This window comes from Lithobates pipiens, unplaced genomic scaffold, assembly GCF_037356315.1.
Source record: "Lithobates pipiens isolate NorthernLeopardFrog02 unplaced genomic scaffold, aLitPip1_a1.2 Scaffold_30, whole genome shotgun sequence".
Classification (NCBI taxonomy): domain Eukaryota; kingdom Metazoa; phylum Chordata; class Amphibia; order Anura; family Ranidae; genus Lithobates; species Lithobates pipiens.
Genome location: NW_027507791.1, coordinates 164233698 through 164258771, shown reverse-complemented (window position 1 = coordinate 164258771; position 25074 = coordinate 164233698). Strand labels below are relative to the sequence as shown.

General features: G+C 45.7%; 7 pseudogenes; 4 read left to right on the top strand and 3 right to left on the bottom strand.

The window, feature by feature from the left end:
• Positions 1 to 4660: 4660 nt before the first annotated feature.
• On the top strand, positions 4661 to 4778 carry LOC143948788 (5S ribosomal RNA; annotated as a pseudogene).
• A 540-nt stretch (positions 4779 to 5318) lies between these two features.
• LOC143947764 (5S ribosomal RNA) lies at positions 5319 to 5437 on the top strand (annotated as a pseudogene).
• Positions 5438 to 5536: 99 nt separating this feature from the next.
• LOC143949066 (5S ribosomal RNA) lies at positions 5537 to 5655 on the top strand (annotated as a pseudogene).
• Positions 5656 to 5815: 160 nt separating this feature from the next.
• Positions 5816 to 5934, top strand: LOC143949611 (5S ribosomal RNA; annotated as a pseudogene).
• Positions 5935 to 7539: 1605 nt separating this feature from the next.
• Positions 7540 to 7658, bottom strand: LOC143948375 (5S ribosomal RNA; annotated as a pseudogene).
• Positions 7659 to 7759: 101 nt separating this feature from the next.
• LOC143948521 (5S ribosomal RNA) lies at positions 7760 to 7878 on the bottom strand (annotated as a pseudogene).
• A 689-nt stretch (positions 7879 to 8567) lies between these two features.
• On the bottom strand, positions 8568 to 8686 carry LOC143948516 (5S ribosomal RNA; annotated as a pseudogene).
• Between the last annotated feature and the right edge of the window lie 16388 nt (positions 8687 to 25074).

Here is a 25074-nt window from a genome sequence, read left to right as displayed (position 1 = left end):
CCTTAGTCTTCTCCCGCACATACAGAAGCAGTGGTTCAAGATTGAGATGAATATACTCCCTGGGCTCCCTCGTAACCTGCACTCCCAAATACTGGATGGAGGATACCCTGGAGAGCGGGAGAGAAGCCGCACTCCGGTCCGGGGGGAACAAGTCGATGGGTAAAACCTGTGACTTGGTCCAATTAATACGCAGACTGGAATGACCACCAGACTCCTCTATGACCCCCAGGGCAGCTCCCAACGACTGACCCGAGTCCTCTAAATACAGTAAAGTATCATCTGCATACATACTCACCGACTCCACCAGAGAGCCGCGTCGGAGGCCTACTACAGCCGGGTGTGCCCGAAGTGCAGCAGCCAACGGTTCTGCCGCCAAAGCATATAGCATAGGAGAGAGCGGACAACCCTGACATGTGCCACGGCCCAACTGAAAGGGGTCCGACACCCATCCATTAACCGCTACTCTAGCCATTGGGCGATAGTATAGGAGAGTAATCCATTTAATAAAATTGGGGCCAAACCCAAATTTACCCAAGCATTCCCAAAGATAATTCCACTCAATGGAATCAACCGCCTTAGCGGCATCCAGTGACACCACCACCCTTGATCCCACTCTGTCATGCTCAGCCTGGATATTCATATATAACCGATGGATATTAATGGCCGTGTTTTTCCCGGGCATAAATCCTGTTTGATCAGGGTGAATAAGTGATAGGATGATGCCACTCAAACGGGTGGCAAGTACTTTAGCCAAAATTTTAATATCTGCTTGGAGCAGCGAGATGGGGCGGTAGGAATCCGGGGAGTGGGGATCCTTTCCTGGCTTGGGTATCACTATAATAACTGCCTGCCTTAGAGTATCAGGTAGGGACTCGGATTCAAATATGTGTGTATATAATCTCAACAATTCTGGCACTAGTATCTCAGAGTAGTGGGCATAAAAATCCAGAGGAATACCATCCAGTCCAGGGGCCTTAGCCGCTGCAAGGGATGCCACCGCTAGCCTAATCTCATCTGCCGATATCGGGGCCTCAAGAGACTCAACCTGAGCCTCGGACAGGTGGGGAAGAGAGACAGCTCGGAGGTATGCCCCCGTCTCAGTCCTCGGCCTATGTACCTGCGACTCATAGAGCGCAGCATAGTAAGCACGAAACATGGTGGCCACTGTTGGCGGATCAGTCACCTCCGCACCCCCATTGTCAGTCAACGAAACCACCACCGGGGGCTTGGAGTCCCGATGCGCCAAGTAGGCCAACAACTTTCCCGCCCTCTCTCCCTGTTCAAACACCCGTTGCTTAACAAAAAACAACTTTTGCTTAGCCTGTTCAGTGTGGAGGTGATCTACTATCCTTGTGTGGTGTCTTAATATCTGGGCCTTAGCAGGTGTGGGGTCAGTGGTGAAGTCAGTGGTCACCGAGTCCAGCTCCCTTAGGGCATTAGACAGCAAAGTCTTGGAGGTGTGCTTCAACCGGTTAATCCGGTGTGTTAAAGTGGAGCGTACGTGCAGTTTAAAAGCCTCCCAGGTACAATCAACCGGAGCCGTTCCCTGATTAGTAGTAAAGAAAAACCACCATTCATCCCCTAAGTCTTCGCTGTCACTCAAGGCGGTTAACCAGAAGGGGTGAAGCTGCCATGGTTTCGATCCAGTAGGCCGGGTCAAGGAAAAAGTTGCCCAGCAAGGGGCGTGGTCTGACAATGATCTAGCATAATAGCCTGTGTCTACTAGCCTGGGTAACAACTGGGCGGACACAGCAATATAATCAATGCGTGACATGGTGGAGTGAGTTGCAGAGAAACAGGAGTAAACACGTTTAGCCTGATATTTAAATCGCCATAGATCTGTAAGAGAGAATTCCTGAAACATGAAACCTAGGCCAGTGTCCCCCTGTGGATGGTCCCCTCGAGTAGAGCTCATTCTATCCACCCCTGGATTCAAAACCTTATTAAAATCTCCCAGCCAAATCGCTGGGACATTAGGGTGTTGAGCCATAAAAAATAATCCTTCTGTAATTAGTCGATGATCGTAGGGCTGGGGTACGTAATATTCGAGAATAATGTACTATTCGCCGTGCAATAAGCAGTGTATAAATATATATCTGCCCTGTGGGTCTGTCTGTAAAGAAACCAAGGAAAACTGTGCCGTCTTAGATATCAATACAGACACCCCGCGAGAATAGGACGTATGGGTGCCGCCGCTGCAGACTGCTTCTTCATCGGAGACATCGTCCCAAGTTATACACGGGAAAGTAACGGGTATTACACCGGTAAAGTTGCAGGTAAAATAGTCAGTGGGCACCCAGGATCACTGCAGGAGATCGCGGTAGGAGCTCAGGTCACAAGCGCCCTACTCCATTGCTGTCCAGGCCACGCCCCCTGGCGGTCAATTCTTCCATCCGGAGAATATGATTGACTTTGGAATACCACAGCACCTTGGATGGGGGCTGAGGCTGCCTCCACAGTGTGGGAATGCAGGCCCGGGCGGCATTCAGGAGTTGCATCGTGAGGGTTTTTTTGTATTTTCGAACAGGCTGTTCGGTCAAGTGTAGAAGGCACGCTGCTGGGTTGTCTGCGATATCTACATTTGTGAGAGTTTATATCGTCCCGGTCACCTCCACCCAAAAGTTCCTCAAGGCCGGGCATGCCCAGAAAATGTGTCCCATGGTCCCCGTATCTGAATTGCACCTCCAACAAACATCCGGGATCGATCTATTCATTTTATTCAGAAGGTATGGGACTCTATACCAGCGTGAGAATATCTTGTATCCTGATTCTTGATATTGGTTTGCGATGGAAGCTTTATGTACTAAGGTCAGGATCTTCCCTATCTGTTGTGGGGTAAATGTGATGCCTAAGTCCCTCTCCCATTTGTGGATAAATGGTGGGGTCGACTCCTCCTCCTGACTACTCAATAGGTTGTACAGGAGGGAGAGGGTGTGTCACACAGGTTCCCTTTTGTGACAGATGGATTCATAGGGCGTCAGGTCTCTAGGAGTGTAGGGGGCCCTTTGTATGGCCAGAAGAAAGTGACGAAGTTGATAAGCACTAAACAAGTCAAGCGGAGGGTCAGAAAGCTCAGCGACAGTTTGCGTGGTCGGGAGCCCTCCCGAGGGCCACACCTCTCCCAGACGCTGTTTCCCCACCACTGTCAACTGTCGCAGTTTCTTGTTGGTACATCCCGGTGAGAAGTCTGGATTACCTATAACCGGAGTCATTGGTGACGGCAGGGGAGCAATGTGTGTGCAGCGGAACAACCTCCGCACAACAGCCAATGTAGCTCCCACTACGGGGTGATCTCTGAGGTCTTTTGGTAGGGAGGACAGGAGCCACGGGGAGGTCAATAGGGGAATGGATCCATCCTCAATCTCCATCTCCACCCACTGCTTGTGGGACCCATTACAATGCCAATCAACGACTCTCGCTAGCAGAGTCGCTCTGTAGTATTTGTCTCAGATCTGGGAGACCCAGACCCCCCTTGTCCTTTGGTCTGGCAAGCAATTGCAAACGGGCTCTGGGCGGTTTGCACGCCCAAATAAAGTCCCGGAGCAGCACCTGCAGTGGTCTGAAAAAAATTGGGGGTAACCGGATCGGTAATGTCTGGAACAAGTATAAGATCCGCGGGAGGGCCGTCATTTTGAATGCATTACAGCGCCTGAAGCAGGTCAGTGTTAAAGCATGCCAGTTTCCCAAATCAGATTTCAGTCTATTCAGGAGAGGGACAAAATTAAACGGGTACAATTGCGCCAAATCCGCTGCGATGTCAACGCTCAGGTAACGTATAGATTTTTCAGTTCAGTAGAATGGAAAAGCAGAGCGTAGCCTCTTGGCCTCACCATCCGGGACCGATATATTCAATACAGCCGACTTGGCGCAATTGATTTTATAGTTTGATAGGCTGCCGTATCGCCGGAGAGCCGCGAGTATATTGGGAAGCGAAATGTGTGGATTGGAGATGAAAAAAATTAGATCGTCAGCGTACGCCGCAATTTTGTGGTGTGCCAAGGGTTTGGATATGCCAGTAATATTCTGGTCATTCCGAACGTGACACATAAGTGGTTCCAGTGTCAGAATAAAAATTAGGGGAGATAGAGGGCACCCTGCCTTGTCCCATTAGTGATGGGGAAAGAGTCCGAGCACCACTCGCTCACCCGTACCGCTGCCGACGGCGTGGAGTAAAGCGACATTACCCAGCTCATCATGTTGGGGCCAAGACCTATATGTTCCAGGGTGGCCTGCATAATGTGCCAGGCCACCCTGTCAAAGGCCTTCTCCACGTCCGTTGACAACATAAGCAAGGGCCTTCCCTGTACATGCACCGCATTGATTAAATTGAGGACTCGGACCGTATTGTCTCTAGCTTCCAAATTATTTTTGATTTTTTTGCTTGTTTCCCAAGGTGACCATCTTGGCGTTTGTCAAGGGGGTTGAAAGTGCCTGAAGAGATTGCCTACGGGCACATCACCCTGAAAGCACTCGATCTCGTTTGATGTTGGAGCTAAGAAGAGTCGGGCCTTGTTAGTAACTGGATGGGAGACCGCCTGGGAATACCAGGTGTCGTAGACTTCTTTTTATGTTGTTGGCGTTGACCTGTTTTTTTTCTGCTTTTTTCCCAAAGTGACCATCTTGGTGTTTGTCAAGAGGGTTGAGAGTGCCTGAAGAGATGGCCTATGGCCACATCACTCTGAAAGCACCCAATCTCATCTGATTTTGGAGGCTAAGAAGAGTCGGTCTGGTTAGTACCTGAATGGGAGACCACCTGGGAATACCAGTTATTGTAGGCTTCTTTTTATGTTGTTAGCATTGATTCGTTTTTTTTTTTCGCTTGTTTCCCAAGGTGACCATCTTGTCATTTGTCAAGAGGGTTGAGAGTGCCCAAAGAGATCGCTTACAGCAGCATCAACCTGAAAGAGCCCTATCTCTTCTCTTCTCTGAGGCTAAGAAGGGTTGGGCCTAGTTAGTACCTGGATGGGAGATGGCGTTGGAATACCAGGTGCCGTATTCTTCTTTTTATGTTGTTGACATTGACCTGTTTTTTTTTCGCTTGTATATCAAGGTGACTATCTTGGCATTTGTCAAGAGGGTTGAGAGTGCCCAAAGAGATTGCCTATGGGCACATAACCCTGAAAGCGCCCTATCTCCTCTGATCTCAGAGGCTAAACAGGGTTGGGCCTTGCTAGTACCTGGATTGGAGACCACCTGGGAATACTAGGTGCTGTAGGCTTCTTTTTATGTTGTTCGCCTTGACCTGTTTTTTTTTTTCACTTTTTTCCCAAGGTGACCATCTTGGCGTTTGTCAAGAGGATTGAGAGTGCCGGAAGATCACCTATGGCCCCATCACCCTGAAAGCGCCCAATCTCGTCTGATCTCGGAGGCTAAACAGTGTCGGGCCTGGTTAGTACCTGGATGGGAGACCGCCTGGAAATACCAGGTGCCATAGGCTTCTTTTTATGTTGTTGGCTTTGACCTGTTTTTTTCGCTTGTTTCTCAAGGCGACCATCTTGGCGTTTGTCAAGAGGGTTGGGCGTGTCTTGAAGAGAACACTTACGGCCACATGACCCTGAAAGCACCTGATCTCGTCTGATTTCAGAGGCTAAGCAGCGTCAGGCCTGGTTAGTACCTGGATGGGAGACTGCCTGGGAAGACCAGGTGCCATAGAAGGACCTGGTCTGGTTAGTGTCTTGATTGGGAGATCGCCTGGGAATACCGGATGCCGTAGGCTTCTTTTTATGTTGTTGGCTTTGACCTGTTTTTTTTAGCTTGTTTCCCAAGGTGACCATCTTGGCCTTTGTCAAGAGGCTTCAGAGTGCCCAAAGAGAGTGGCTACGGCCAAATCACCCTGAGAGAGCCCAATCTCATCTGATCTCAGAGGCTAAGCAGCGATGGGCCTGGTTAGTACCTGAATGGGAGACAGCCTGGGAATACCAGGTGCCGTAGGCTTCTCATTATGTTGTCGGCGTTGACCTGTTTTTTTTCCCTTGTTTCCCAAGGTGACCATCTTGGCATTTGTCAAGAGGATTGAGAGTGCACAAAGAAATTGGCTATGGGCTCAACACTCTGAAAGCGCCCAATCTCGTCTGGTCTCAGAGGCTAAGCAGGGTTGGGCCTGGTTTGTACCTGGATGGGAGACCGCTTGAGTTTTCCAGATGCCGCAGGCTTCTTTTTATGTTGTTGGCTTTGACCTGTTTTTTTCGCTTGTTTCTCAAGGCGACCATCTTGGCATTTTTACATGGAGGCCCTGGAGGTATTTTACTGGTACTCGAGACTACATTCGGGAGGTGAGCAGCGCCTCTGTCCCAGAAAACGACTGAACATCTAACGTTTACCTACGTAGGCCATGTCTGCCCTGGGTGGCATTCCCCCCCTCCCTTTTTGTCTTTATTTTTCTTTTTTTTCCCCCTCCTCTCTCTCCGTCTTTGCACTCTCTTCTCCCCCCGTCCTCGCTTTTGACTATGTCTTGTCTACTTACTAGCCTTCAGGACCCAGAAGAACCCCAGGGTTCTGGACACGACCGGCTCATTTTTTACTCTGGTTCACATAGGTCATGATAAGCTGGCTCGCTGTGGTCCCAGTTGTTCTCCATGATTAGATTTGTCCGAACGGAGCTGCACTAGTTATACTGTACTACATGTCGGAGGTGGGGTTTCTCTCTTTTCTGCATGAAACTGTAGGACTCCCCTCTGAGAACCCAGAGTTATTTGGCTGCCTATTTTTTGTTACCATGTAATTGTGACCCTGGGTCCTGCTGTATGGTTGACTGTTAAATTTATGTTGTTCTACTTATACTTAATAAAATAATAAAAAAAATTAAATTGCCAACAACTTAAAACTAAAGCCTATGGCATCGAGAAATCCCAGACGGTCTCCCATCCAGGTGCTAACCAGGTCCCAACCCTGCTTAGCCTCTGAGATCAAATGAGATTGGGCTCTTTCAGGGTGATGCGGCCATAGTAGATTTTTTTCAGGCACGCTCAACCCTCTTGACAAACGCCAAGATGGTCACCTTGGGAAACAAACAAAAAAAACAAGTCAACGCCAACAACATAAAAAGAAGCCTGCGGCATCTGGAAAACCCAGGCGGTCTCCCATCCAGGTACAAACCAGGCCCAACCCTGCTTAGCCTCTGAGACCAAACGAGATTGGGCTCTTTCAGGGTGATTTGGCCGTAGGCACTCTCTTTGGGCACTCTGAAGCCTCTTGACAAAGGCCAAGATGGTCACCTTGGGAAACAAGCTAAAAAAACAGGTCAAAGCCAACAACATAAAAGGAATCCTACGGCATCCGGTATTCCCAGGCGATCTCCCAATCAAGACACTAGCCAGGCCAGATCCTTCTATGGTACCTGGTCTTCCCAGGCAGTCTCCCATCCATCTAACAAGGCCTGACGCTGCTTAGCCTCTGAAATCAGACGAGATCAAGTGCTTTTAGGGTGATGTGGCCGTGAGCGGTCTCTTCAAGACACGCCCAACCCTCTTGACAAACGCCAAGATGGTCGCCTTGAGAAACAAGCGAAATAAACAGGTCAAAGCCAACAACATAAAAAGAAGCCTATGGCACCTGGTATTCCCAGGCGGTCTCCCATCCAGGTACTAACCAGGCCCGACACTGTTTAGCCTCCGAGATCAGACGAGATTGGGCGCTTTCAGGGTGATGGGGCTGTAGGTGATCTCTTCGGACACTCTAAACCCTCTTGACAAACGCTAAGATGGTCACCTTGGGAAACAAGTGAAAAAAAAAACAGGTCAAGGCCAACAACATAAAAAGAAGCGTACGGCACCTGTTATTCCCAGACGTTCTCCCATCCTGGTACTAACCAGGCCCGACACTGCTTAGCCTCCGAGATCAGACAAGATCGGGTGCTTTCAGGGTGATGGGGCCGTAGGTGGTCTCTTTGGGCACTCTCAACCCTCTTGTTAAACACCAAGATGGTCACCTTGGGAAACAAGCGAAAATAAACAGGTCAACGCCAACAACATAAAAAGAAGCCTACGGGACCTGATATTCACAGATGGTCTCCCATACAGGTATTAACCAGGCCGTACACTGCTGCAAGATCAGATGAGATTGTGCGCTTTCAGGGTGATGTGGCCATAGGTGTTCTATTTTGACACTCTCAACCCTCTTGACAAATGCCAAGATGGTCATCTTGGGAAACAAGTGAAAAAAAACAGGTCAATGCCAACAACATAGACCCTGGCGGTCTCCCATCTGACCCAGACCCTGCTTAGCCTCTGAGATCGAGCGCTTTCAGGGTGATGTGACCTTAGGCGAACGCTTCGGGACATACTCAAAACTCTTGACAGATGCTAAAATGGTCACCTTGGGAAACAAGAGAAAGAAAAACAGGTCAAAGCCAACAATATAAAAAGATTCCTACGGCACCTGTAATTAGGTACTATCCAGGCCGGACCCTGCTTAGCCTCTGAGATCAGATGAGATTGTGCGCTTTCAGGGTGATGTGGCCGTAGGAGATTTCTTTGGGCTCTCTCAGCCCTCTTGACAAATGCCAAGATGATCACCTTGGGAAACAAGCGGAAAATAAAAACCATGTCAACGCCAACAACATAAAAAGAAGCCTACGGCACCTGGTACTCCCAGTTGGTCTCCCATCCAGTTACTAATCAGGCCCGACAATGCTTAGCTTCCGAGATCAGACAAGATCAGGCACTTTCAAGGTGATGGGGCCATAGGCGATCTCTTTGGGCACTCTCAACCATCTTGACAAACGCCAACATGGTCATCTTGGGAAACAAGCGAAAAAAACAAGTCATTGCCAACATTAGAGGCTAAGCAGGGTTGGGCAATCAGTTTTCTTGCCTGATGTAGGCATCTCAGAACTGTCATCTGGCTGCTTCCCAGGTTTCCAACTCCTTCAACTAATCCCAGGAGACAATACTTCGCCTCCATCCTGGTGGAGGTTCCAAACAACCGATCAATGGTTCCTGTCACCTCCGTCCAGTAGCGGATCAACTTCGGGCATCTCCAAAACATGTGCATAATGTCTCCTCCCATGTTCCCGCACCGGGGGCAACTTGCGTCCAGCTGTTCTGCCAAATTGAAAAAGTTTACGAGGAGCATAATAGGTTCTATATAATAAGAACAGATGTGACATCCTCTGTGAGGAGAGCCACAATTCACCACAGGCAGGATTCCTGTGGCCAATTATAGCTCGGGGGGGTTTAGTACACACCCCACACTATATAAGGCCGCCAGCGCGGCGGCATTGTATAGTGTGTTGCGGTGGTCAGGGAAAGAGGACGATACGCAGGGACAGTGTCTTTACTGCTTGGGAACCTAGCACTGTTACAGTGGGTGTTATGTGCCTCCTGCACACACACCTGAAGCTACCCTTTATTACTGGTGTTCAATTTCTGCAATACATGCAGAAATACGTGCAGAAGTTAGAGTGGGTGTTGTGTGCCTCCTGCACAGTATACACCTTATTGCTGGTGTTCTGTTTCTGTAGTACAGGAACCTAGCACTGTTACAGTGCTAGGGTGTACAGAGAAGCTGGTATATATAGAAGACTATAGCATACAGAAGAAAGGCTAGTGAATACAGAATACAGACTCCTGTATGTAGATAGGCTTGAGTATACAGAGATGCTAGAGTAAACAGTGAGGCTGGGGTACACAGAGAGGCTAGTTTAAAGAGAGGCTAGTACACACAAAGATGTTAGTGTATATAGAGAGGTTAGTGTATAGAGAGAGTCGAGTGTATACAGAAAGGACAGTGCCTATAGAGAAGCTAGTGTATACAGAAGACAGGCTTGGGTATACATCAAAGCTGACAGTTTATACAGAAGACTTGGTAGTGTATACAGAGAGTCTAGTGGGTACAGAAGACAGACTGGTGTATTCTAGCTAGTTTTTACAGTCTAGTATATACAGAAGACAGTCTGTGGTATACAGAGGGTTTTGTGTATTCAGAGAGTCTAGTGTATACAGTCGGCGAGTGTATACATAAGACTGGCTAGTTTACACAGTGTTTACAGAGATGCAAGGGTGTACAGAGAAGCTAGTATATATAGAAGACTACAGCATACAGAAGAAAGGCTAGTGAATACAGAATACAGACTCGTGTATGCAGATAGGCTTGAGTATACAGAGATGGTAGAGTAAACAGTGAGGCTGGGGTACACAGAGAGGCTAGTTTAAAGAGAGGCTAGTATATACAAAGATGTTAGTGTATATAGAGAGGTTAGTGTATAGAGAGAGTCGAGTGTATACAGAAAGGACAGTGCATACAGAGAAACTAGTGTATACAGAGGACAGGCTTGGATATATATCAAAGCTGACAGTGTATACAGAAGAATGGGTAGAGTATACAGAGAGTCTAGAGGGTACAGAAGACAGGGTGGTGTATTCTAGCTAGTTTTTACAGTCTAGTGTATCCAGAAGACAGGCTGTGGTATACAGAGGGTTTAGTGTATTCAGAGAGTCTAGTGTATACAGTGGGCGAGTGTATACATAAGGCTGGCTAGTTTACACAGTGTTTACAGAGATGCAAGGGTGTACAGAGAAGGTTGTATATATAGAAGACTACAGCATACAGAAGAAAGGCTAGTGAATACAGAATAAAGGCTGGCTTCTACGGAGAGACTAGTGTATGCAGAACACTATCTAGGGTATACAGAGAGGCTAGATTATACAGAGAGGCTAGTGCATAGAGTGAAGCTATTGTATATAGAAGCCTGGTTAGTGTATACATAGAAGCTAGTGTGTACAGAAGAAAGGCTAGACAGGCTATAAAGAGAGACAAGTGTTTACAGAAGACAGGCTAGGGCATACAGAAGACAGAAGACGGGCTAGTGTATTCAGAACATAGGCTAGTGTATATCGAAGAGAGGCTATTGTATGCAGAAGGCCGGCTAGTTTAAACATGCTGGTGTATATAGAGAGGCTAGTGAATTTAGAGGGTAGGCTAAGTGATAACATAAGACAATCTTGGCTATACAGAGACATTTCATCATTTCATCTAGCTCACATCTCTAATGGAGTTTGTCTCATTGCCATGTTATGCCTTTTCATTCTTATGCTAAATATAGATTATACTCACTACACGATTTTAATCATCCACATCAAGCATGCAATAAAACTATCATACATCAAAATATACCATGTACTCTTTTGCTCTATTTTGCATATTTGTAATTCTCCACATCAACTATCACATTGAGTATGTGACAGTCCTGACACACCATCCTGACTTATTTTGCTTTATTTCTTATTAGAAATAGAGATTACTACCTCAAAATCCGGTTAAATCTATTCACTTCGATGAGTTCTACCGCTAATTGTACGGTAATGCAAAATGTTCACAAAACCATCCATTTGCTACCAGACATGCTGCACATACTAAAAGTAATGTAACTATCGCTCGCTAACGATGTAAACAGTTTTATTGCTTTTCTGACATTAACCGAGTATCTCTGACATTAACTGAGTATCTCTCTGCACTATGATCTTAATAATAATAATAATAAGAAGAAGAAGATTGTGTAATGCAAAGATCAACTAGTCTAATATAAGCTTTCTCAATACTACCGGCATATCCTTTAAATTAGGACTAACGTTGGAATTTTCAAGCTACGTCAACTTACTCTTAAATAATGTATACCTGCTGCTTAGCTCACACTTTGTTGTATGTAGCCGCGTTAACTGTATTAATGGTTACATGTAAAATACCAATGTCTATCTCACATCTCTAATGCAATTTGTCTCTTTGTCATGTCATAGTTTGCCAGTTATTATACTTTCTCATTCTTAATGACACGTAAGGACCCTGAAAAACGATAGAAACCTATTCGCGTCGTTGCTGATATTTCATGATTACAGCAATCATCTCATCTAATTGCTATTCCGACATTCCTCCTTGGTATTACTTTGCAACGCTCTATTGAACAATGTAAAGGTAAGCTAGATATTTTGTGTATTTCCACTTAAACTCGACTTGTATATACTGTCTCAATATTATCCGTTTTTGCTTAATTAGATTGTAGAGTTTGCTATGTCTAAATCCAGGTTACCTACTCACCTTTATTACGTATACTGCTAATATAAGGATAATACAAAACCATCTTATTGCTTCTTTACACGCTGCACATATTAAGAGTAATGCAATGCTACCGAGAACAGTTTAATTGCTCTTCTCACATTTAGCTTGTATCTCTCTGCTATAGGAAACTGAATTTGTACTACAACGATCACTCAGTGCTACCGGGATAATTTTTACTTTTAGAGTAATGAGATGATTTCTCAGTCATTTTGAAGCTACCGATTGCTTCCGATCTCTTTTCAACTGAAATACTTAATTTCTGCTATTGCAGAATATTTAGCTGCTTAGCTCACACTTATATATTGCAGAAAATTGCAGAATGCTGCTTAGCTCACACTTTGCTGTACGTAGCCGTGTTGACAGTATTGATACCTGTAAGTAACCAACGGGGATTGACATTTTATCTCAAATTCATATTCACATTTCTAATGCAGTTTGTCTTTTTGCCATGTCATCCTCTGCAAGTTATTATCCTTTCTCATCCTTATGCTATATTTGGGGTATATTCACTACATGATTAAACACACGTAATGAACGTAATTGATAAAAACCTACACACGTCGTTGCTGTTATTTCGTGTATTTCCACTTAAACCCGACCTGTATTTCAATAGTAATCTGAGTTATATTGCTATATTTATTATTAGAATAAACAGATTACTATCTCTAAATCCTGGTAAACCAACTCACACAAAACCATCTTATTTCTACCTTACACGCAGCACATATTAAAATATTAACATTTAGCCGGTATCTCTCTGCAATAGTAAACGAAATGTGTAGATTACTCATCTAATATCGTCTACTCAGTACTACCGGAACAACTTTTAAATTTAGAATAATGCAACGATTTCTCAGTTTTATGAAGCTACCTGCAACTAACGCTTTGGATCTATTTCCTGTTAAATTACGCTCTGCAATATTAAGCCATGTAAATTGTCCTATTGGTCCGCTAACAATGCTATGTATAATAATACCAATCTTTCAAAAGCAATATCGTCTCACTGCAATACTTACACTCTGCATAATAAATATGAATAATACGAATAATGCTAATAACAAAGTCGTCTAAAACTCGGCTATAAGTAGAGAATAAAACTATCTTACATCAAAATAAATCATGTACTGCCAAACCAATAACGGCCAATTACTTAACGTCTATCAGTCAATGACTTAACAAAATAAACTTAGCACTCTTTTGCTCTATTTTGTATATTTGTAGTTCTCCACATTAACTGTCACATTGATATCAACACTGACAACACACCACTTTTTAACAGCACCAAAATATGACAAAAGCACTGTAACTCTTTACATGTTTCAGAAGTAGTTGCATTAGCAAAAAATAAAGTCCTGTCTTCTTTACACGCTAGCCTTTCTTTATAAATTAATCTCTCTCTGTGTACCCAAGCCTCTCTGTATACACTAGTCCGCCTGTATACACTAGCAAGTCTGCATACACTAACCTCCATCTCTGCATACCCAGGACGTTCTTCTCGATAATCTAGCCTATCTGTATACACTATCTGTAGACATTAGCCTCCCTGTATAAACTAGCTGGTCTACTGTATACACTAGTCCGTCTGTATACACTAGCAAGTCTGCATACACTAGCCTCTCTGTGTAACCCAGCCTCTCTCTCTGTATAGCCTAGCCTCCATCTCTGCATTCCCAGGACGTTCTTCTCTATAATGGAGCCTATTTGTATACACTAGCCTGCCTTTTGTACACATTAGCCTCTCTGTATAAACTGTATACACTAGTCCATCTGTATACACTAGCCAGTCTGCATACTCTAGCCTCTCTGTCTAACACAGTCTCTCTCTCTCTGTATACCCTAGCCTCCATCTCTGCATACCCAGGACGTTCTTCTGTATAATATAACCTATCTATATACACTAGCCTGTGTTTTGTACACTTTAGCCTCTCTGTATAAACTAGCCGGTCTTCTGCATACACGAGTCTCTCTGTATACCCTTGGATGTCTTTTGTATACACTAGCTGCTCTTTATACATCCAAGCCTCTCTGTATACACTAGTCCGTCTGTATACACTAGCAAGTCTGCATACACCAGCCTCTGTGTAACCCAGCCTCTCTCTCTGTATACCCTAGCCTCCATCTCTGCATACCCAGAACCTTCGTCTGTATAATCTAGCCTATCTATATACACTAGCCTGTGTTTTGTACTTTAACCTATCTGTATAAACTAGCCGGTCTTCTGCATACACGAGTCTCTCTGTATACCCTTGGATGTCTTTTGTATACACTAGCTGCTCATTATACATTAGCTCTCTGTATACTCAAGTCTCTCTGTATACACTAGTCCGTCTGTATACACTAGCAAGTCTGCATACACCAGCCTCTCTGTGTAACCCAGCCTCTCTCTCTGTATACCCAAGATGTTCTTCTCTATAATCTAGCCTATTTGTATACACTAGTGTCACGTACCTGGTGAAGGGAGCCCGGAATGCAGGGAGCGGCCTCTCGTAAGCCTCTGGCTCGAGAATCCCTGGAAGTGGGGACAGGAATTCTAGAGTTCAGAGGGCACAAGTGCCGAGCTGGTGAAGAGTAGAACCGGCCCTGGAGCTGACAGCAGACTATGGCAGGCACAGGTGGTCAGACTGGAACAAATGGCAGAAGGCGGCAGACAACAGCAGGCACAGGTGGTTGGACTGGAACAGCTGGCAGGCAGGCAGCAGACAACAGCAGGCACAGGTGGTCAGACTGGAACAGCTGGCAGAAGAAGCGAGGTCAAGGTACAAGCCGGGTCGGTAACAGGCGGGCAGCAACGGTACACAGGAGAAGGCAGAAGCGAGGTCAAACGGTCCGACACACTAGCTGCTCTTTATACATCCAAGCCTCTTTGTATACTAGTCCGTCTGTATACACTAGCAAGTCTGCATACACCAGCCTCTGTGTAACCCAGCCTCTCTCTCTGTATACCCTAGCCTCCATCTCTGCATACCCAAGATGTTCTTCTCTATAATCTAGCCTATTTGTATACACTAGCCTGTCTTTTGCACACATTAGCCTCTCTATATAAACTAACCGGTCTTCTGTATACACTAGTCCGTCTGTATACACTAGCAAGTATGCATACTCTAGCCTCTCTCTCTGTATACCCTAGCCTCCATCTCTGCATACCCAGAACGTTCTTCTGTATAATCTAGCCTATCTGTATACACTAGTGTATACAGACGGACTAGTGTATACAGAGGACCGGCTAATGTGTACAAAAGACAGGCTAATGTATACAGATAGGCTAGATTATACAGAAGAACGTCCTGGGTATGCAGAGCGCTCAGCTTCAAGGTATGGCCAACGTGAGTAATATGAGGGACACTCCTCACTCCCGCCCCCACCTACCAGATCTGACTTTCATCCACTTGCCCTCTCTGCCCCGGTCATCTGGTGGCAGTTTTATGCACTCCCTGGCCCCCACCCATTCATAATCCTTACCGACCTTTCCTTCCGCTGCTCACTGGAACACACTGGATGACTTGTCTAATTAACCAACTTGTACAAGACACCGCTATCCTCCTGTCTGACACCGGTCCCCCTTGGAGGCTTTACCCATCACTGTTTGGGTGGTCCCTGCCTCCACCTGGATGCTCCACATATACCCCGACGACATTGTCGGAGGGGCACCACTTGACAGGACACGGGGCTGTCATGCCGGTGGCATCTCCCATTGGAGGAAGGGATGATGGCCCCAACCCCTTGGCAGCAGGTTCTTTCATGTACAGACCAGGGCAGCTCATCTTTCCTTCTGGAGTCTTGACCTTACAGGGGGGAGTTGCACTTTGGGGGGTCTGAGTGATACCTAGTGCGCTGTACTGGAAGGGCTTGACATTCCCGCATGTTTGTCCCCTCCCCCTGGTTGCGCCCCTCGCCCCCCCCCCCCCATTGGCCCCCACCTACGCTTTGCCGACATTGCCTTCTGCAGCTTTCGGGTACCCTGGATGACTTATTCATTGAGCCTATTGGTACGAGACACTGCTTCCCTCCAGTGTGACTCTGGACCCCCCTAGAGGATTTACCCCTTACTGTTTGGGCAGACCCAGCCTCCCTCTGGATGCTCTACACAGCCCCCGATGGCGATGCAGGAGAGACACTAATTGGCGGGCCCCAGGACTGCTGCTCGGGTGAAGTCTCCCGTTGGATGGAGGGATGGTGGATTGCCTGCCGGATTTTCCATGCACCGACCAGGGCTGCTCCTCTTTCATCTTGATGTGATGACCATGGAGGGGAGGAGTTGAAATTTATGGGGTCCGGGTGGTTGCTGGTGGGAGTGCGCTAAAGGACTTGACATTTCCGCATGTTTGTCCCCTCTCCCCTGTCTCCCCCCTCCCTTCCCCCCTTCCCTTCCCACCCTTCCCTTCCCTCCTTTCCCTCCCCCTTTCCCCCCTTCCACCCCCCCTTTTCCCCCCTTCCCTGCCCCTTTTCGCCCCGGGGCGTGGACGGGGGAGAGCGGTTAAGGAGAGAACAATCTGCCAAAGGGAGAAATGCATTTGTTCGGGGACTGCATGTACTTTTGGAGTATGGGACGGGGGGGGTGGATCCCATTCTGTGATGCCTTTTCTGTTGTGACAGGCTCCCTCGTGCATGCCTACAATTAGGGCGAGCCAAGGAAACCCCTCATTGCTGACAGTTATGTGCTCTACCTCTGTTTTGATTATATTATTATTTTTTGGTTCTATGATGTTACTGATTGTCTTTTATTTGCATACCGGTATCATACGTGACATTTACCACTGCCGGGACTGGGGGGACTAGGATTCGGGGGCTCCTTCTCCGACCTGTCTACCCACCAATCCAAGTAGGACAGCGCTTTAAACCCAGTGTACATCTATTAAGCGCTATAGCATAATTGTGCTGTTTTAGTATACCCTTCCTGTACTGTTGAGTGTGGACAACCCTTAATTTCCCTCTCCCCCTGGCGTTGAGGTGCCCAGCCTCTTTTTCCCCTTACCTTTCCTTCCATTTGCCCTTCCTTTCTCCCCTTTAGTATACAGATAGGACAGTGCATATAGAGAAACTAGTGTATACAGAGGACAGGCTTGGATATATATCAAAGCTGACAGTGTATACAGAAGAATTGGTAGAGTATACAGAGAGTCTAGAGGGTACAGAAGACAGGGTGGTGTATTCTAGCTAGTTTTTACAGTCTAGTGTATCCAGAAGACAGGCTGTGGTATACAGAGGGTTTAGTGTATTCAGAGAGTCTAGTGTATACAGTCGGCGAGTGTATACATAAGGCTGGCTAGTTTATACAGTGTTTACAGAGATGCAAGGGTGTACAGAGAAGGTTGTATATATAGAAGACTACAGCATACAGAAGAAAGGCTAGTGAATACAGAATAAAGGCTGGCTTCTACGGAGAGACTAGTGTATGCAGAACACTATCTAGGGTATACAGAGAGGCTAGATTATACAGAGAGGCTAGTGCATAGAGTGAAGCTATTGTATATAGAAGCCTGGTTAGTGTATACATAGAAGCTAGTGTGTACAGAAGAAAGGCTAGACAGGCTATAAAGAGAGACAAGTGTTTACAGAAGACAGGCTAGGGCATACCAGAAGACAGAGGACGGGCTAGTGTATTCAGAACATAGGCTAGTGTATATCGAAGAGAGGCTATTGTATGCAGAAGGCCGGCTAGTTTAAACATGCTGGTGTATATAGAGAGGCTAGTGGATTTAGAGGGTAGGCTAAGTGATAACATAAGACAATCTTGGCTATACAGAGACATTTCATCATTTCATCTAGCTCACATCTCTAATGGAGTTTGTCTCATTGCCATGTTATGCCTTTTCATTCTTATGCTAAATATAGATTATACTCACTACACGATTTTAATCATCCACATCAAGCATGCAATAAAACTATCATACATCAAAATATACCATGTACGCTTTTGCTCTATTTTGCATATTTGTAATTCTCCACATCAACAATCACATTGAGTATGTGACAGTCCTGACACACCATCCTGACTTATTTTGCTTTATTTCTTATTAGAAATAGAGATTACTACCTCAAAATCCGGTTAAATCTATTCACTTCGATGAGTTCTACCGCTAATTGTACGGTAATGCAAAATGTTCACAAAACCATCCATTTGCTACCAGACATGCTGCACATACTAAAAGTAATGTAACTATCGCTCGCTAACGATGTAAACAGTTTTATTGCTTTTCTGACATTAACCGAGTATCTCTGACATTAACTGAGTATCTCTCTGCACTATGATCTTAATAATAATAATAAGAAGAAGAAGAAGATTGTGTAATGCAAAGATCAACTAGTCTAATATAAGCTTTCTCAATGCTACCGGCATATCCTTTAAATTAGGACTAACGTTGGAATTTTCAAGCTACGTCAACTTACTCTTAAATAATGTATACCCTTTAGCTGCTTAGCTCACACTTTGCTGTATGTAGCTGTATGTAGCCGCGTTAACTGTATGTAAATTACCAATGGGGATTGACATTTCATGTCTATCTCACATCTCTAATGCAATTTGTCTCTTTGTCATGTCATAGTTTGCCAGTTATTATACTTTCTCATTCTTAATGACACGTAAGGACCCTGAAAAACGATAGAAACCTATTCGCGTCTTTGCTGATATTTCATGATTACAGCAATCATCTCATCTAATTGCTATTCCGACATTCCTCCTTGGTATTACTTTGCAACGCTCTATTGAACAATGTAAAGGTAAGCTAGATATTTTGTGTATTTCCACTTAAACTCGACTTGTATATACTGTCTCAATATTATCCGTTCTAATTTTGCTTAATTAGATTGTAGAGTTTGCTATGTCTAAATCCAGGTTACCTACTCACCTTTATTACGTATACTGCTAATATTAGGATAATACAAAACCATCTTATTGCTTCTTTACACGCTGCACATATTAAGAGTAATGCAATGCTACCGAGAACAGTTTAATTGCTCTTCTCACATTTAGCTTGTATCTCTCTGCTATAGGAAACTGAATTTGTACTACAACGATCACTCAGTGCTACCGGTATAATTTTTACTTTTAGAGTAATGAGATGATTTCTCAGTCATTTTGAAGCTACCGATTGCTTCCGATCTCTTTTCAACTGAAATACTTAATTTCTGCTATTGCAGAATATTTAGCTGCTTAGCTCACACTTATATATTGCAGAAAATTGCAGAATGCTGCTTAGCTCACACTTTGCTGTACGTAGCCGTGTTGACAGTATTAATACCTGTAAGTAACCAACGGGGATTGACATTTTATCTCAAATTCATATTCACATTTCTAATGCAGTTTGTCTTTTTGCCATGTCATCCTCTGCCAGTTATTATCCTTTCTCATCCTTATGCTATATTTGGGGTATATTCACTACATGATTAAACACACGTAATGAACGTGATTGATAAAAACCTACACACGTCGTTGCTGTTATTTCGTGTATTTCCATTTAAACCCGACCTGTATTTCAATAGTAATCTGAGTTATATTGCTATATTTATTATTAGAATAAACAGATTACTATCTCTAAATCCTGGTAAACCAACTCACACAAAACCATCTTATTTCTACCTTACACGCAGCACATATTAAAATATTAACATTTAGCCGGTATCTCTCTGCAATAGTAAACGAAATGTGTAGATCACTCATCTAATATCGTCTACTCAGTACTACCGGAACAACTTTTAAATTTAGAATAATGCAACGATTTCTCAGTTTTATGAAGCTACAGCAACTAACGCTTTGGATCTATTTCCTGTTAAATTACGCTCTGCAATATTAAGCCATGTAAATTGTCCTATTGGTCCGCTAACAATGCTATGTATAATAATACCAATCTTTCAAAAGCAATATCGTCTCACTGCAATACTTACACTCTGCATAATAAATATGAATAATACGAATAATGCTAATAATAAAGTCGTCTAAAACTCGGCTATAAGTAGAGAATAAAACTATCTTACATCAAAATAAATCATGTACTGCCAAACCAATAACGGCCAATTACTTAACGTCTATCAGTCAATGACTTAACAAAATAAACTTAGCACTCTTTTGCTCTATTTTGTATATTTGTAGTTCTCCACATTAACTGTCACATTGATATCAACACTGACAACACACCACTTTTTAACAGCACCAAAATATGAAAAAAGCACTGTAACTCTTTACATGTTTCAGAAGTAGTTGCATTAGCAAAAAATAAAGTCCTGTCTTCTTTACACGCTAGCCTTTCTTTATAAATTAATCTCTCTGTGTACACCAGCCACTCTATATAGACTAGCCTCTCTGTCTTCTGTATACACGTGCCCGTAATCTATATGCACTAGCCTGCCTTCTTTTTACAATATTCTAGGGTGTCCCAGCCTCTCTGCATACACTAGCCTCACTGAATTCCCCAGACTGTCTTCTGTATACACAAGCCTATCTGTAAAAAATAGCCTGCCTTTGAGTATTAGCCTCTCTGTATAAACTAGCCGGTCCTCTGCATACTCTAGCCTCTCTGTGTAACACGCTCTCTCTCGGGATTCCCTAGCCTCCATCTCTGCATACCTAGGACCTTCCTCTGTATAATCTAGCCTATCTGTAAACACTAGCCAGTCTTTTGTACAAATTAGCCTCTCTGTAGCCGGTCTCTGTATACACGAGTTGTCTACTCTTGGTTGTCTTTTGTATACACTAGCATCTCTTTATACATTATCTCTCTGTGTACCCAAGCCTCTCTGTATACACTAGTCCGCCTGTATACACTAGCAAGTCTGCATACACTAGCCTCCATCTCTGCATACCCAGGACGTTCTTCTCGATAATCTAGCCTATCTGTATACACTAGCCGGTCTTCTGTAGACATTAGCCTCCCTGTATAAACTAGCTGGTCTACTGTATACACTAGTCCGTCTGTATACACTAGCAAGTCTGCATACACTAGCCTCTCTGTGTAACCCAGCCTCTCTCTCTGTATAGCCTAGCCTCAATCTCTGCATTCCCAGGACGTTCTTCTCTATAATCGAGCCTATTTGTATACACTAGCCTGTCTTTTGTACACATTAGCCTCTCTGTATAAACTAACCGGTCTTCTGTATACACTAGTCCGCCTGTATACACTAGCAAGTATGCATACACTAGCCTCTCTCTCTGTATACCCTAGCCTCCATCTCTGCATTCCCAGGACGTTCTTCTGTATAATCTAGCCTATCTGTATACACTAGCCTGTCTTTTGTACACATTAGCCTCTCTGTATAAACTAGCCAGTCTACTGTATACACTAGTCCATCTGTATACACTAGCCAGTCTGCATACTCTAGCCTCTCTGTCTAACACAGTCTCTCTCTCTCTGTATACCCTAGCCTCCATCTCTGCATACCCAGGACGTTCTTCTGTATAATCTAGCCTATCTATATACACTAGCCTGTGTTTTGTACACTTTAGCCTCTCTGTATAAACTAGCCGGTCTTCTGCATACACGAGTCTCTCTGTATACCCTTGGATGTCTTTTGTATACACTAGCTGCTCTTTATACATCCAAACCTCTCTGTATACACTAGTCCGTCTGTATACACTAGCAAGTCTGCATACACCAGCCTCTGTGTAACCCAGCCTCTCTCTCTGTATACCCTAGCCTCCATCTCTGCATACCCAGAACCTTCGTCTGTATAATCTAGCCTATCTATATACACTAGCCTGTGTTTTGTACTTTAACCTATCTGTATAAACTAGCCGGTCTTCTGCATACACGAGTCTCTCTGTATACCCTTGGATGTCTTTTGTATACACTAGCTGCTCATTATACATTAGCTCTCTGTATACTCAAGCCTCTCTGTATACACTAGTCCGTCTGTATACACTAGCAAGTCTGCATACACCAGCCTCTCTGTGTAACCCAGCCTCTCTCTCTGTATACCCAAGATGTTCTTCTCTATAATCTAGCCTATTTGTATACACTAGTGTCACGTACCTGGTGAAGGGAGCCCGGAATGCAGGGAGCGGCCTCTCGTAAGCCTCTGGCTCGAGAATCCCTGGAAGTGGGGACAGGAATTCTAGAGTTCAGAGGGCACAAGTGCCGAGCTGGTGAAGAGTAGAACCGGCCCTGGAGCTGACAGCAGACTATGGCAGGCACAGGTGGTCAGACTGGAACAGCTGGCAGAAGGCGGCAGACAACAGCAGGCACAGGTGGTTGGACTGGAACAGCTGGCAGGCAGGCAGCAGACAACAGCAGGCACAGGTGGTCAGACTGGAACAGCTGGCAGAAGAAGCGAGGTCAAGGTACAAGCCGGGTCGGTAACAGGCGGGCAGCAACGGTACACAGGAGAAGGCAGAAGCGAGGTCAAACGGTCCGACACACTAGCTGCTCTTTATACATCCAAGCCTCTTTGTATACACTAGTCCGTCTGTATACACTAGCAAGTCTGCATACACCAGCCTCTGTGTAACCCAGCCTCTCTCTCTGTATACCCTAGCCTCCATCTCTGCATACCCAAGATGTTCTTCTCTATAATCTAGCCTATTTGTATACACTAGCCTGTCTTTTGCACACATTAGCCTCTCTATATAAACTAACCGGTCTTCTGTATACACTAGTCCGTCTGTATACACTAGCAAGTATGCATACTCTAGCCTCTCTCTCTGTATACCCTAGCCTCCATCTCTGCATACCCAGAACGTTCTTCTGTATAATCTAGCCTATCTGTATACACTAGTGTATACAGACGGACTAGTGTATACAGAGGACCGGCTAATGTGTACAAAAGACAGGCTAATGTATACAGATAGGCTAGATTATACAGAAGAACGTCCTGGGTATGCAGAGCGCTCAGCTTCAAGGTATGGCCAACGTGAGTAATATGAGGGACACTCCTCACTCCCGCCCCCACCTACCAGATCTGACTTTCATCCCCTTGCCCTCTCTGCCCCGGTCATCTGGTGGCAGTTTTATGCACTCCCTGGCCCCCACCCATTCATAATCCTTACCGACCTTTCCTTCCGCTGCTCACTGGAACACACTGGATGACTTGTCTAATTAACCAACCTGTCTGACACCGGTCCCCCTTGGAGGCTTTACCCATCACTGTTTGGGTGGTCCCTGCCTCCACCTGGATGCTCCACATATACCCCGACGACATTGTCGGAGGGGCACCACTTGACAGGACACGGGGCTGTCATGCCGGTGGCATCTCCCATTGGAGGAAGGGATGATGGCCCCAACCCCTTGGCAGCAGGTTCTTTCATGTACAGACAAGGGCAGCTCATCTTTCCTTCTGGAGTCTTGACCTTACAGGGGGGAGTTGCACTTTGGGGGGTCTGAGTGATACCTAGTGCGCTGTACTGGAAGGGCTTGACATTCCCGCATGTTTGTCCCCTCCCCCTGGTTGCGCCCCTCGCCCCCCCCCCCATTGGCCCCCACCTACGCTTTGCCGACATTGCCTTCTGCAGCTTTCGGGTACCCTGGATGACTTATTTGTTGAGCCTATTGGTACGAGACACTGCTTCCCTCCAGTGTGACTCTGGACCCCCCTAGAGGATTTACCCCTTACTGTTTGGGCAGACCCAGCCTCCCTCTGGATGCTCTACACAGCCCCCGATGGCGATGCAGGAGAGACACTAATTGGCGGGCCCCAGGACTGCTGCTCGGGTGAAGTCTCCCGTTGGATGGAGGGATGGTGGATTGCCTGCCGGATTTTCCATGCACCGACCAGGGCTGCTCCTCTTTCATCTTGATGTGATGACCATGGAGGGGAGGAGTTGAAATTTATGGGGTCCGGGTGGTTGCTGGTGGGAGTGCGCTAAAGGACTTGACATTTCCGCATGTTTGTCCCCTCTCCCCTGTCTCCCCCCTCCCTTCCCCCCTTCCCTTCCCACCCTTCCCTTCCCTCCTTTCCCTCCCCCTTTCCCCCCTTTCACCCCCCCCCCCTTTTCCCCCCTTCCCTGCCCCTTTTCGCCCCGGGGCGTGGACGGGGGAGAGGGGTTAAGGAGAGGACAATCTGCCAAAGGGAGAAATGCATTTGTTCGGGGACTGCATGTACTTTTGGAGTATGGGACGGGGGGGGGTGGATCCCATTCTGTGATGCCTTTTCTGTTGTGACAGGCTCCCTCGTGCATGCCTACAATTAGGGCGAGCCAAGGAAACCCCTCATTGCTGACAGTTATGTGCTCTACCTCTGTTTTGATTATATTATTATTTTTTGGTTCTATGATGTTACTGATTGTCTTTTATTTGCATACCGGTATCAGACGTGACATTTACCACTGCCGGGACTGGGGGGACTAGGATTCGGGGGCTCCTTCTCCGACCGGTCTACCCACCAATCCAAGTAGGACAGCGCTTTAAACCCAGTGTACATCTGGTAAGCGCTATAGCATAATTGTGCTGTTTTAGTATACCCTTCCTGTACTGTTGAGTGTGGACAACCCTTAATTTCCCTCTCCCCCTGGGGTTGAGGTGCCCAGCCTCTTTTTCCCCTTACCTTTCCTTCCATTTGCCCTTCCTTTCTCCCCTTTAGTTCCCGCCATCCATTACCTACCCAAAACCTACCTTGGTTCAACTTTCTTTGCTTTTCTCTGACGTCCCCCTCCCCCTCCCAGAGGAGCGATGGCAGACTCAGTCAAGGTCACCTCTCTAAACGTTAAGGGACTGAACTCCCCTGAAAAATGGTGGATCCTCCTGTGAGAACTGAAGACTTCCTGTACTGATGTGGCCTGTATACAAGAAACACATTTTAAAAGTACTAGCCTCCCCTTTCTATGGTCGAGATCCTTCCCTAAGGTCTACCAATCTACTAACTCCTCCTCTAAGACCAAGGGAGTCTCCATTCTGATCTTTAGCAGGCTCCCCTGGGTTCTCCAGGATTCTCTGGTGGACCCTGGGGGCCGATATCTTTTTCTTAGGGGCCACATTGGAGAGTGCTTTTTTACATTTGCCACTGTGTACGCTCCCAATGATCACCAAGACACGTTCCTCAGAACTACCCTGCACAGATTATGTGACTTTCGGGAGGGCCAGTTGATATTAGGTGGGGACT